Source organism: Xiphophorus hellerii, chromosome 5 (genome assembly GCF_003331165.1).
Source record: "Xiphophorus hellerii strain 12219 chromosome 5, Xiphophorus_hellerii-4.1, whole genome shotgun sequence".
Taxonomy (NCBI): Eukaryota; Metazoa; Chordata; class Actinopteri; order Cyprinodontiformes; family Poeciliidae; genus Xiphophorus; species Xiphophorus hellerii.
The window spans coordinates 27,647,891-27,663,017 of record NC_045676.1 but is presented as its reverse complement, the minus strand read 5'-3'; the positions used below and the strand labels follow the sequence as shown (position 1 = coordinate 27,663,017).

Below are 15,127 nucleotides of genomic sequence, written 5' to 3'. Positions count from 1 at the left end.
CTTTAACCCTCTATGGCATGGCGTTGCCCTCAGGCAACAAACCACATATCTGTACCTCACATTGCTCCTTTATTTTATTTTTTGGGGGGCATGATTTTTGACATATTTTTGTCCGAAAAAAAGTTTTTTTATGAATATAGTTTTTGTTTGATTTGTATTTCATTTCTCATAATCAGTGTAGAAAATCTTGGTGTTCTAGACCAATGTTACCCTGAGGCAACAAACCCAAATCTGGTTCCAGGAGGTGTCAGAGTCCGATTTTATGATTGACATGTAATTAGGGACCACCAAGCTCCCAAAGAATGCAGGAAAATATTTTTTCCCCCAAAAAATAAAAAGTCATGCCATAGAGGGTTAAAACGGGAATATGTCGCGTCAACAATACGGTTTGCCTTCAGAATAAGCCATTTCTAAGACGTTAGCATTCATATTAGCATTCGCTTGAGCCGCCCTTCAGACGCCTCTTAACGGTGAACAGCCATGAATACCTTTTCTCTCTCCTCCTTCCTGTTCCGTCTGTCTCTTTTCCACTTTGTGTTTGTCTGTGCTAACTCTTCCACAGCAAACAGTCCGCCGTGGGCAGCGGGACCAGCTGTCCGTGTTTTGATTTTCACTTGTTGCTCGGTGTTTAAGCGCCAGCTGAACTGTGGCTGACACTCCGGTTTGCGCGCGCGGGCGAACGAGCGCACACAGGCGCGCGCGCGGACGAGCAGACTCGTGCAGGACGGACGGAAGGTGAAACAGCTCCGGGCTGTCATAAACGTCACTGACATGTCACATAAAAGCGCAATATGATGAATGTCAACGGCGGTGGTTTGTGTTATACGCCTGAGCAGGTTTTTATCACCTTCACAATGTGGAGACGGTAAATTGCAAATGCTTAAGGTAGTTCTGTGGCGAATGTGGACATGTGTGCGAGTGTTTAGAGTGTGTGTGTCTCTGTAGAAAGACAACAGACAGAGAGAAGGAGACTTTCTCTTTCTTCTGAGGAATAATATAAATCTTGACAAGTTGTCTCTGCAAACATATTCTCGGACAATCCGAATGAAATTGGCTTTGTGGGGAATTAAGAGTGTATAGAACTCATGTCAACACTTTTGATCCAGTTAAAACTGTCTTGGCAGAGAAAGAGATTTACTGGATTTTAAGGCATAACGCCGACATAAGGGAATTAGGATGGCTGCTAATCGGCACAATAAACTGTTTACCTGATGCAAGTCGAGCAATGAAATGAGAATAAATCGGCTTTGAAAGTCAGTCTCTGTGTGTGGGAGTCTTATAATTTCTGATCCTCGCCCCTTTGTGTTTATGTAAAACCCAGATTAAAAGTCTGCACGCCATAATTCAAATCTGTCTCTTTACAGCAGGAATTACAGTCGTGATTTGACAAAGTATTTTATGTGGCATTTTTGAAATGCAGCAATGTGCAAAATGTGATAAATGAAAAAAACACAAAAACTTACAGGATAAAATAACAAAAGAGATCTCACTGAACCAAAGCAGAATATCATTTCAAAGGTGCAATATTATGTACATTATATTCCAACCACAGTGCCATTTTACAGCACAATCAAGTAATTGTATTATCTTCACTTGTTATAAAAATGTTTTGATATCAAGTACATCTTGGGGTTTTATTCATATTATTAGTTTTTCCTACTTTCTGCCAATTTTCTAATTCTCTTATTATTTTTACTAAAATTTTAGTTTTTGTCATATCATTCATCTACCTGTGCTGTTGTTATGGGGCGTGCTGTGGTGGCGCAGGGGGTTAGCACGCCCCACATTTGGAGGCCTTAGACTCCTGGTCCCGACGACCTTTGCCGCATGTCCTCCTTCAAAAAATGGCGCCGGCTCAGCTGGCTGCCTGCAGACGCAGCTCCTGTCTGCAAAATAATTTCCCTGCTGGGATGAATAAAGTAATTCTCCTTCTTCTTGTGAATATTGCGAAACACTTTGGCCCACTGAGGTAGTTGTAAATGAGCTACATGAATAAATTTTGACTCGACTTCATCCTGGGAGGCGGGGCTAGGTCCCACCAGGCGTTTTGCACAGCTGAACGGTTGCCACGGGAGATAAAGGGATTTCTCAAACATGCATAAAGGAATCAAAGCAACACTCCCCCTAAGTATTAGAGCTGAAAATAAAATGTCAATGTCCCCTACTGATGTTTAGTGGGGTAACAGCATGGTGTAATGTAAGCACTGGTTAGGGATTAGACATGCAGAGCGGAGGATTTCTAGAAGACAGGGTAGACGTGCCGATATTCATTCTCTGAGGGGGCAAAAAGAAAAAAAAAATGGAGAAAAAATTTCTAAGCCAAGAAGATTATACTGATGATGATGATTGCATAATCACGGTGTGTGTGTGTGGGTGTGCGTGCGCGTGTGCGCGCATTGGGAGTGTGTTTCTTATGGTGAGCAGACAGCACAATTAGTCAGTCGCTCAGTTACGGCCCCCCGGCTCTGACCTGACACGTAACATCACGCATGCAGCTGCATGGCTGTGTGCACTTTTACACTTGGCAGGCGCGCAGCAGATCACTGATGAAAGAGCTGCGGCGCTTCGCTCTCAGCTGTGGCTTTAATGAGGAACATGTTTTCTCTCCTTCTCTCCCGCACTAATTACCTCCTGTCTTCCTTTCTGCCATACATCATGGCCTCTTTCTTTCCCTCAGCTTCCCCTCTTCTGCTGCTGCTTCTTGCTTCACGAGTCTCTCCCCCTTTTAAACTGAAATGTGCGAAGGTCGGCCCAAACACGCCCCAAATTTAAATCAAAGTCCTCATGGATGATTTTCTGTTATGTGTTAATGTGGGTGAGCTTTCAGAATCTGAAATTATATTTTTGCCTTAAGGCTCACAAGTAATTGAAAGTATCAAAGGTTATAGTTTTCTTTCATTAATTGGTTTATTTCACTCCTTACTTCATGAATCTAGATTTCATCTACTCATTCATGCTCTGTCTCAGTACCGTCTCTTACCATCTTCCTCAATCTGCAATCTTCTCGGTCCCATCATTTGTTCATTTCCCCCGTGTTGCTGTCCTTTGGTACTTATCAGTCAACCACTCTCTTTTCTTTTCTTTAACGCCACTTCTTCCATTTTATTTCACCCTCTTCTCTCACTTTTCGCTTCCTGCCTATGTTTTTTTTTACGTCATTTTTAATCCTCTCACCTTGATTTCTACCTTCCTTTTAATCCCTCTCCTCATTACATTGCTCTGTCTCGCCTGTGCTGCCACTCGCCCTGACATAAATTTAAAACATCTAACTACCTCAATCACATTTTCCAGTAATCGAATCCCCCTATGCTTGTGACATCACTCCTTTTTTTTCTTTTCTTTTTTTACGCCTTTTCCATGTCTTTCTACTCATTTCTGCCTCTGACATGTTCGGTTGCTTCTCTATGATTTTGTTGGTGATGTCATTGGGTTTGTTTTCCTATATTTCTTCCATTGTCTCAGACCTGTAAAGTCCCCCGTCTGTTTTTGGACGAACAGTCTTTTCCATAATGTACAATAGATCATTAATAACGTATCCGCTGCGTCTGTCTTCATGTACAATATGAGAAGCAAGATGGGGAACATTTGCCTTGCCCTTCAGTTAAACGTGAGGTTACGTAACGACGTCCACAGGAAACGGTTCTTGTTGCTTGTTTTTGTTGCTCTGTTAACTGAACATGACACTAAATATATTGTTAGTATTAGTCTCCATCTGTTTTTGCAATTCCCGTGGCACTGTTGTGAATGCATAGCAACAGGTCGTGTCTCATGCAGTCATGTAAACATATAAGTAAACAGTGCACCCTGTCAGAGTGTATAAAATTTGCTGTAACATGTAATAGATAGCTAGACTAGGTAGCATGAACACACAGCATTTTGATGTAAGTTTACCCTCCTTCATTCTTTGCTATTCAGTTTAGTGAACACTTTTGGTGAGATTGAAAAAGTTGTCTGTGACTTTGCTAAGGGACAAAAATGTTTTTAAAAGAACGGAGGTACAGTACTCGTCAATCGATCAATTAAACAAACTGGGTTTTCACATATTCTGCTTTTAGTGTAAAATAATCTGGTCCAGGTTTTAAGAGTCAAAGTATGGAAGTTTCTAAAATAGAGCGGTAGTGGAAAAAAAGTTACGTGGAATCGCTCTTTAGTCATTTCACAAATTACATGCCAACTTCAGCCACGTTCACTGAGCGTAGGTCTGTTGATGTCACGTTGCATCGCAGTAAATTCTGTAAAAAATAACACGTCAGTACATGTAACACATGTTGCTTACCGATATTTTACGTTAACCATTTGTCTTGATAAAGTTTTCTTTAAAGGAAGAATAACAAGTCCGGTAAAATGGGCAAATAGTCTAGGCATGCTAATCGTTAGCTTGTACAGTGTTAATGCCAACAGTTTCGATGCTAAGGCTAGCCTATCTGTGCTAATGAAAGAAAGAAGGCAATCCAGTGGGTGACCAGCCTTGGCATGATAGTCTATAGCGTCTGAAATGCTAACGCGAGTAGGCAGTCTCTTTCTCATTCGCCAGCGCTGGTCACGCAGGTGTCATTAATCATATCAGTAGCTAGCTTTGGATTAAGATATAGCCTCCTGTGACAGGGAAGTAGTCACCACCAGGTGTTCAATAGTCTTAATTTTGGTCATAATGCCGCACACTGACCTCCAAAACAACTGCCAACATGTTCAGATCTAGCAGACCAAGCTAGCGTACTCTGAAAACGGGCCACACAATGCTAAATTAAGTCTCCAAATACCTTAAATGTCCTCACAGGAGCTTCACCAGGATCTGGCCACTGTTGATCTAAAGATTTATGTTTACTAATTTTATACAGACTTCACAGGTTTAGCTTTCATGGGAGGTGGGCAAGCAGGAATATTTTGTTCTCCAAGAAAAACATGAAGGCCAGTCAAACGTTTGCTACAGAGAACATAGGGAGAGATGAGTCTAAATTGTGCAACATGACAATGACCCCAAACATGCCACAAAATACACCAAAGCCTGGCAGAGAAATAAGAAATAAATAGTCCTGGTCGATTTAAATCCTCACACTGATATTAAGCATAGACGAGGTAAGACTAGCTGCTAGGGTGTAGGACGTCCTGGCTTTGTTCTTAGCTATAAAACTTCTCTTTCTTTTCCAGGGTCAAGAAATAGTAATTAGATGTTAATATTTGAAGTAATTATTTTTTGAAAAACCTCAGTTAATGGAGTGTCCAAACTGTTTCAATTGACTGCACGTTGTTATTTCTGCTCCCTACCCACAATCCTCTTTCCTGATCGTCACACCTGCGACCGCAATTTAGTCAGCGACACAAAAGCTCATGGTTTTCCGTCTCTGTCTGGTCCTTCGTGATCTCTCGTTTGCGGCGTGGCATCTCCAGGACGGGAGTTGCTTTGATAAAAATCGGGAAAAGGGATTAAGCTGGGAATTTCCACTCACACTTGCTTAATTGATCTTTAATCTGATTTCATAAATCCTGTGACACATGCAGTTAAACCCAAACGTATTCATACCTGCGGATGATTTAGGTTTTAATGTAATCCTTTAATTTGACTGACAGGTTTCTTCTGCCTGGAAGTGATATTAAAGTGTTAAAGTGGCCGAGCAAAAGTCCGGACTGAAATCTCTGGATTGAGCTCAAGATTAATGTGATGGCAATGAGGCCCTCCAACCTCAAAGACTTGAACTTGTGTGTGAGTGTGCGTGCGGGTGTGTGTGTGTGTGTGTTTGGGTGCACAGATATGTGCATGTTTATTCTGGTGAACCTGTCTATTAATCTGTAAACACGCCCCACAGCTGTTCCATTGAAATCAATGGCATTGTATGAAGATCAGGCTTGCTATTATTATTGGATTTAAAAGATTAACACACACCTGCGTGGCAGGACATTAGAGAGCAACGAGTGTGCGCACAGTGCGTGAGTCAGAATGTGTGTGTGTGTGTTTATTTGCATTAGACATAAAAAACATTTTAAAAGGGAGCGAGATGAAAGAAAATGTGGCCATTTGAGGCTCTTTAGCAGTAAGCCACTACTGAACAAGCAGCAGGACAACAGGGACCAAAGGAACGGAGAAGCTGCTTTTACTGGCTCTTTGTGTTACTCCTTGACTTATCTGGAGAGAGAGGGAGAGACAGATACTTCACAATAGGATGATGGAGTGTGAGGATGATGTCAGTGGTTATTAATGCGACGCAAAACCGCAACGTTTTCGTCTTCTCGTTTAAGAATTGTGAGGAGAAATACTGTAGTTGGCCAGGTGGAGAGGAAAAAACGTCGTCGGGCTCAACTTGCAAATGCTGCACCATTGCCATCAAATGAAGCGTAAACAGGAAGTTCCCCAAATCAGATAACATTATGGAAAGTGAGTGAAAAGGCCGCGATTCTGCGTGTGTGTGTAGCTGGGTTAGCCATTACATGGAGGTGCATGTCTGGAATATTTTTCATGTCAGTCACCTCACTTTTAGTTTCTCTCTCTCTGCACCAACATTTCCATTCCTGAACCCATCCACCTTTTAATTTGGTGACCAGTTCTTTATATATATATATATATATATATATATATATATATATATATATATATGAAATTTGTTTTTTTTTGTGATTTGTGTAAACTGTTTGTTTGTTTGCATGTTTGGATCCCCAGTAGCCGTTGCTGTAACAATAGCTACTGGGGTCCACCTCATAAAAAAGTAGTACAAAAAACCGTTGCACTTAATATAATATTAAAAACATAGCACATTAATTCAGAAATGCACAATTATCACAATTCATATAATAAAACCGTTCTATTAGAAACTGAACACATTTTAGCGATTATAACACTACATAATAAAATAATTAAGCGGCCCTCAAAAACAAATGTAGAAAATATGTTTTTCTCTCTAACTGTATTGATCATTACAGATTCGGATATAAAACATGCGAGCAGACGCAATCTCCTGCAATAAATTAAGCCAAACTTATTGGAACAGATCAGCGAAATCCACATGCAAGTCATCTATCATGATAAAGCAGACACTATACAGAAAATATGTTTTAAAAGATTTCTTCCCTACTTATATCACACTGCTCCTGAGGCCTGATCATCTGCCTGAACTTGAGTTAATTTCATTTCATGTCTGAAATCAAGTCCTAAGGCGACCAGGTGAGCAAGTCCAAAAAAATAAACGTCTGGGGCAGCAGGTTGCGGCAGAGAGACTGACGAGCAAGAAATAACAAAAAAAAAATCAACATAAGGTGATTTTCAACCATTTATGGCGTCAAAAATCACAGCCGTCACGTTGCATCTCGTCAGCAAACGATTTGGTCTTTTAAAAGTCGGAAGAATCGGTTTTACTTCAAGCAAATCCGACTGGAATCCACAAAAAAATCACATTTATCTTCTGCTGTGCTGCAGAAGATGAACTCACATTGATTCAGATACGTATATAGAAACAACATTTTTCCTCACTGTCTGACAGTAAATGAGATGCAACTTTTCAGTTTTGTTTTTCTTTTTTTTCTGTTTGCTGCTGATTTTTGTATTTATTTATTCTTTCTTCGTTATATTTTTTAAATTTGTAGACATTTCCTTGCAATTCAAATTAGAAGTCAAATAATCAAATTACTTTATTTATGCAACACAATTTAAAGACACAAAGCAGCTCAGAAGTTCTGATGAACAGTAAGGAGGAGCAGTGCAGGTCCGCCTTCCCTTGTGCATTGATCTAAAAATAAAAATTCAAATTTTAAATTTAATTCCAACTTCACGGGAAAACTTTCTAAAAGTTTTCCAACAGATGAGGAGCTGCATTCTACATGAGAGAGCTCAGATTGTCCTCCAATCAGAAATACCGGGCGTTGCGGTAGTCAAGACAAGAAGACAATATAGTGAAAGTCTAAAAAATATTAATTTTTGGGACTCTGGGGTAGTTAAATATGTGCGATCAAAAACTTTTAATTTCTAAGGCAGGTGCTGGGTCCAGTCCGATATAATGATACTTCAACTAGAGAGGGAGACGGCAGAGAAATGGCCTCGTTTCCCGGTGAGCAGCCCGGCTATTACCTCGCCTCTGGAATGCACTGGAGCTCAAATTAAATAATTAGTTTGCATGTGCACACAGGACTTCATTCAGGCTCTCTGTCTCTCTGCTGCGTTTAAAGTGCCCCTTCATGAAAAGCCGTTTGCGAAAAGCTGATTGTATTTGCTTTTCGGAGAGTGGATGTTGTCATTTCTAAAAGGGGATGGACCACTGGAGGCAGAGGTCCGGCAAGCAGGTGGGAGAGAGATCTAAACAGAGGAGAACTGAGCTGCGGTCAGCTCAAAACTGTACATGTGTCTGAACATGACATCCCTGTGGCAGCATCATGATGAGGGGATCCTTCTCTTTAGTGTGGGCAAGGAAGTTGGCCAGAGTCGATATGAAGACATATTGAGCAATCCAGCAGGACAGCAACTCTTAAAGGGGCAGTGTTATGTGTTTTCCAGGCACTCAGTGACATTTTACAGCTTGATCAAGTAACTATGTTACCTTCAGCTGTTATAAAAATGACATATATGAAGTCATATATTTCATGTATGATTGAAAAAAATTTTCCTTCTAGATTCAACGCCTTGAAATTGGGCCTCTGTCTCTTTAAGAAACCTTCACAAAGTCATCACAACATGGCTCTTCTATTAGCCCTTTAACAATGTTTTATTTATTTATTTATTTTTTTACCAGCGTTGTGCAGCAGATATGAAGCTCCACTAAGTGTTTGGTGATTGTCGCTGGCTAGTCTGAAGGAGCTGGACGGTGGAGGGCTGCGCTAAGAGGCTGAAGCTCGGAAACTTGGAAACTGCAGCTCAGAGGAGGAGCTTCATCTCGAAGGCGGAGCTAGGTCCACCCAGGCGTTTTGCACAGCTGGATGGTTGCCGTGGGAGATTAAAGGATTTCTCAAACATGCATGAAGGAATCAAAGCAACACCCCCGGTGTGTTTTTGATGAAGAGATAACATTTTAATATGATGTAAAAGCTCTCAAAAGTTGATTTTACATCATACTGCCCCTTTAAAGCTGCAGTAAGAAACTTTAATAGAAAAATATGTTTGATTTTTAAAATACATTTTCACACCCAAGGCTCTTCCGACATCGGCCAGGTCGGAAACATTTCTCTGCCGTGGAATGGAGGATATTCTTCTCAGTCCTGGCGAGACGGATGACGACCTGCATGGTGAGGAACAATGATTGGTTGTTTCTGACGTGTCTTTCTGCCGATAGCAATAGGAGCAGGCGGAGGAGCTTGAATTTCTTTTCACAAACTACTATACTGTCAGTATAGTTTAAACAAATGTGTTGAAACTATATTTGTTGGTATAAAAGTTACATACTGCAGCTTTAACTTACAGGCCGTATGCCTTTACAGTGATGAGTCTTCTCCATACGTATTGATATTCACATATGATTTAGTCACACTCAAAACTGTCGTTATACAACTTATAAAAATAAGTTTAATTTCCAGTTTTTACCACCTTTCCATGCACTATGAGACAATGAACCTTACTATGCAGAGTCACACACACACACACACGCACACACACCCCCCCCCACACACACACCTCTACACTGAGACTGAATTTACTCCAGTTTGTCTGTGAAAGGATGGGTTTGTTTCAGAGGTTAGTAGTCCCCCGTCTGCTGACGTATTTCCTCTACTCCGCGTCTCCATGCCAATCTTTTTTCTTAGCAAAAAAAGAAAAGAAAAAAACCCACAACTGTGCATATTTACACAGAAAAAAACCCACCTGAGCTTCCCCAGATGTCAACTTTTTTGGGGAAGTGGCTTTCCTTCACGGGGCTGCGTGACATCTATATTTACGCGCTCCGTAACGTCGGCTGTGCACGTCGTTTTGCGCCGACTCGTGCTCTTTTTTTCTTTTTCTGTAACACTTATGACGCTTTGTTCCGAAGTTTAAATTAAAAAAAAAAAAACAAATCAAACCTGAGTCAAAGTTTGTCTTTTTTTTTTTTTTTTCTCGGCTCGCCCCTCACGTTGGGAAAATATCACGGGCTGGAAAAAGCTGCGGTCTCGCCTCGCTGAGAGTCGCTCGGTTTGAACAAAGGTTAACTGCCACCGTTGGGGGAGACGGGAAATCCAGGTGCAGGAAAAAGCACGAGTTATTTCAGACGCCGTAATGTGCGTTTCCCCTAACAGCACTTTTAGTGAAGAGCAAATATTCACATAGCTGTGCTCTAAAGCCTGGAGGAAGAAAAAAAAAACAAAACAACAACAACACCTTTTTGTAACAGTTTTAGAAATGTCACCTGTGATATTTCAGCTACAACTCACAATATTTGTACGAACGAGGATAGTTTTCTAAAAGCATCCAGCCATAATTACTTACATGTAGTCTATGGGGATTAATGTCTTCCAAGAGGTAAAACTGACATTTGCTTCTCTGTTTGGTTTGACAGAACAGATGGGTGAAAATGTCTTTAAATTATGTTCTGGATTTTAACCGAAGGCTGTTTTAGTTAATTTCCCTTTTCAAAGAACGTAAAAAAAGAAAAGAAAAGCGAAAATTAAAGAGAGCAGTAGGCCTAAAAGAGAATGGAACGCTGAACCGCTTTATTAATGCGTAACACAATAACAACCACATCCAGAAGTTGGGATTTCAAAGTGTGAAGATCCGATCTGACCTTTTGCATGAAAGGAAAGTTTGAAAGGACCAAGAAACTTTCTCAGCCACTCTGCTTCTATGAGAGCGCCATTCATCAGCACGGCGAAGGTTTTCTGAACTACTTAAAGGCAGTTGTTTGAAGTAGGACACCATGACCTATGGAAACTATTGGCGGCCGCGCTGCGTGAGGATCAGAGGGCCAGGAACAACAAGCAGATTGAGATTAGCTTCAAGACGAGGAAAAGAAGAAGAAGAAGAAAAAAAACAGGAGTGGAGCGTGTAAAAGCTTCCATCGCTACAGGGCAAACCTTAAGAAGCTTCAGAAGAGTTGGATGAAGGAAGAAAATGAAATGCATTTCTTTCTTTATTGGAAGGTGGAGGAAGAGGAGCCTCCAACAGCAATATAGCAGGGAATTTCCCTGGATCAAATGCACCTCTCGGATCAAAAAGTCTGTGGATGTGTTTCTGTGAGCATCTCTGACCTTAAAAGGAAAGACGGCTCAGGAAGGAGGACGGACGGACGGGTTCTCTTAACGCGGCCTGTTTTCCTGGACTTTTTTTTTTTCTTTCTTTTTTGCGTGCGATGCAGAGTTTTAAATGATTTTCATTTGTGCTTCTTGCGTCGAGTGTTGCAGCGTTCCTTCAGTCAGTCAGTCAGTGGGCGGGGACCGAGGTTGATGCGGTCAACTAGAGCTAACAAAATAACAAAAACTGAAATTGAGGAGACATTTTTGTAAACTGAAATAAATAAAAACGGTAATTAATGGGGGGAAAAAACTATAAGTAACCGGAACTATATTGTGTGTTTATAAAACTAACTAAAACACTGAAATTATACACATAACACCCTTTGTTTTTGGGTTTATGAATCTCTTTGTTGGCCTTTTACACTGATGTGAAATTGACTTTTTCCCCCACAGTTTACGTCAACTGAGGACAGTTTACGGCACTCCATTCTCCTCCTGGCGGCGCTTACGCTGGTCCGCAAAACGTCGACAGCAACAGGAAGAAAAACAATTTGAAAAAGTTTAATTGTTTTAAATAACAAAGATTAAATTGCTTTGTTTATACATTGGTGACCACTTGTAGGACTTGTATTTGACTGTTCTGAGGTAACATAATCTGTTGTACAGGGATGGGATGAGGAATGAATGATGTGCGTTTTGTTGTTTTCTTTCTTTCAAACACTTGCATAATAAAATGCATGGAATTTCTTCACAGGCGTTAAATAGCTTCCCTGGAGACCTGATTCACTCACTATAACTTTGCAGTTATGGTCTGTGTTGATTTGTGATCCATATTATCTGGTAAAACAAGTATGTCGTAAGCTCCTCATGCGATGTATTAAAATTGTGTGAGTGAATAAACTGAATGAGAAAAGCGAGGGAGAAGACAACCAGGCCAGTTGATGTTCAACAACAATGAAGTACATTTTTTGACAATCATATCTTCTGTTGAGTATTCAATGTGCACATAATCACCATGCAGTGCTTTGACCTCATACTTTGGAAAAACTAACCAAAGTATGAAAAAACTAAAACTACTACTATAACCGGTGAAAACTAAACTGCAACTGAATAATATACGTATAATAATAACAGTTCATAAAAACAAGCAAACACACTCTAAGAACTGAAGCTAACTGAGTTAGACAAAAAGTCACAACGAAATAAAATCAAACTTTAATGAAAAACCCACCATTATTCTTCTATAGTGACTGAAGTTCTCACTTCTCATTAAGATAACATTAGGAAAGTATTATTTTAGTTCTATGTTGAAAAGCTTGACGTACCTTGATATCAATAACCTTTCCATACATATTAAGAACTGAGATCATTCTGTATGCAGGTTACTGGACACGTTGACTTCCCAAACAGTCAATACACACAACTATAAAGGTGAAAAGTACACCCTCTATTAAACCCAGAATGTTAACATGTTACCAGGTTACTGGGCACTAACATGACTTTAACCTGACCTGAAGTATGTCCAACCACACAGAGCAGCTCCAACCACGTCAGCACATCCTGATCAACTCAACTGCACACAGAGACCGTGGAGGTCTATCAAGCGGAGATGTTAACTAATGATTGATGAAGGCAAGCATGTTGCCTGCAAAAGTCAACATTAGCGCTAACAGCACTAATATATGTATTTTTTTAAAGAAGTTGAAGGGCAGAAGGGAGCAGTTTGTCAAAGTGTGTGTCTACATGCACAACATACACTGGATGCCTTAGTTTGTGGTGAAATATTTTTATTGAGTTGTTTAGTTAGAGATATGCATTATAAACTATGTTTTTTATATATATATGAAAAGTTGATGCTAGGGTTAACCCTTTATGACCGAAGTTTCAAATCTCCGCCTGGATATTTTTTTGCTTACTTTAATTGTACGCAAAGTAAATATATTTGCCCATTTATCCATAACAGCCAGAACTTTCAATATCTAGCAAGATATTTTCACAATTTATCGTCTATTAAAACAGCGGCCCTCAGATTAATTTCAGTCCCTGCTACGTTGGGGGGGGGGGTGAAATTACCGTAATATCCCGATATTGGCTGGAAAGCGCAACGTCTCCCCTTTCATAAACCGTTGGAATTTTCTAGATAGCACAAAGTGCGGCGGAATTACGGTGCTGCAAAAATTTGGCTGGATCGCAGGCACTCTGTTTGGTCTGGAAGGGTTCAAAAATGATAAGCATTCATTAGTTTTCACTCTTAGTCTGACATGCTAACCCCGTCCCACCTTACTGCCCTCTCTGAGAGGCTGAGACGTAGCCAGCTCTCCATTCAGTGGGTACTGACTGAGATTCCTAATCCAGGAGAATATCAGCCTAATCGGGATTTGTGGGAAATCTCTTTTAGCTGGTTCATAGAGGTAGACCCACCCACATACCCACATCTGAGAGTCTCACCGCCCTTCCTTTTCTGAATTAGACCGACTAATTCACGCAGGATTCCCAGATCACACCCATTAGCAGACAATCACCTCCTATTTAGCAACTTGATCCAGGAATTATTTAGTGACTCGCTTGGAGCCCCAGGGTTGTTGCTTTACCAACTCTGGGCTCAAGGGAATCGTAAAATACCGCCTGTGAGTGAATGAACCATGCACCATGCCGATTTTACCTTTTGAAGAACATTAATTAAATAAGAAATTAAATAATATTAAACATCTTTTCACACTGATCAGTCCATCCGGGATTTGTGATTGTTTTTTTTTTGTAATCAAAATCACAGATTTTTTTTGGTGCTAATTTAGAAATATTTGTAAGAACGTTTTAAGACATGTTCGTTGTTGTTTAGTGTGACTTTTTATTAATCGCTGTATTGGACACAGACCATAACTTTACATCAACTAAGGCTGAGGCAGCAGTCACTTAGACCAAATGTTTTTGGTTAAATTTGAGAAAAAAATGTGGGGATCTGTTGATTTTGTGTGAATTTCCTGTATTTGTGAAAAAACCAGAGTGACTTAAAGATGTAATTTGGAGTCCAGAGGGCCACATAAAAAGCTCTGGCGGGTCAGATCTGTCTCGGTTTAATTTCGGAGTTCACGAGTCTTCATCTGCTCTGCCTGTTATCGCCATCCGATAAAGACTGCTTGCATGACGACTGTTTAAATAAGAAACACTTTGAGGTGGCGTGTGTAATTGTCCTTCCAGCGATCTGGTGGGTGTGGGCCGCGGGATGGGGGCTGAGGTCGCGTATTGGATTTATCAATCCAATACGCTGGATTGATAAATCCAGCGTATTACGCTGGATTTATCAAGCTGCATTTTAACATGTAACATGGAGTTTCTGTTGCATTTTATTGTCATTTTATTGACTTGTAGTAGGAAGTACTTCTTAAAAATTGAATACGGTGAGAAAGCAAAATTTTCATAAATTCAAATTCAATGCACACAGAAATCTTTCAAGCCTTTATTTCTTGTAATTTTGATAATTTAACTTTACCTTATATTTTTCTATTTTTAAACAAAAAGCTGTAAACCCCCCCCCCCCCCCCCCCCCCCCCCCCCACCCCCCAGTAAAATAAGCAAAATAAAATTAAGTACACAAATAATCTTAGGTGACAGCAACAAGCAAAAACAACTTGGCGTACAGCAGTTATTGACATTTTATAAGTTATCCACTTATCCCATTTTTCTTCCAATACATCTTCGTTCACTTTAAGAATAAAAGTCGAGTGGACAGAAAATGTGTGATTCAGTTATTTTGATGGGTATGGTTTACAGATAATGAAAACCCAGAATTATTAATTTGTGTTTCAGAAAATTAGAATATCCCAACAAATCTATAAAAACTGGATGTTTTGAACAGAAACGTCAGGCTGTCAGGAGCTGCTTGTCCATGAATTGCTGCGGCACGGAGGCAGAGGCCTGTGGTGTAACGGAAGCCAAAGTTGGTTTGTTTCTCCTCTTTTGTTTGACAATGCTCCATAGGTTTTCTATGGGGTTAAAGGTCAAGGAAGTTTGC

General features: G+C 40.3%; 1 long non-coding RNA gene across 1 annotated transcript; it reads left to right on the top strand.

The window, feature by feature from the left end:
- Positions 1–9,082: 9,082 nt before the first annotated feature.
- On the top strand, positions 9,083–12,093 carry LOC116720407 (uncharacterized). Its single transcript, XR_004339380.1, has 2 exons — positions 9,083–9,201; positions 11,569–12,093. It is a non-coding gene; the product is annotated as an uncharacterized LOC116720407 (long non-coding RNA).
- Positions 12,094–15,127: the final 3,034 nt, after the last annotated feature.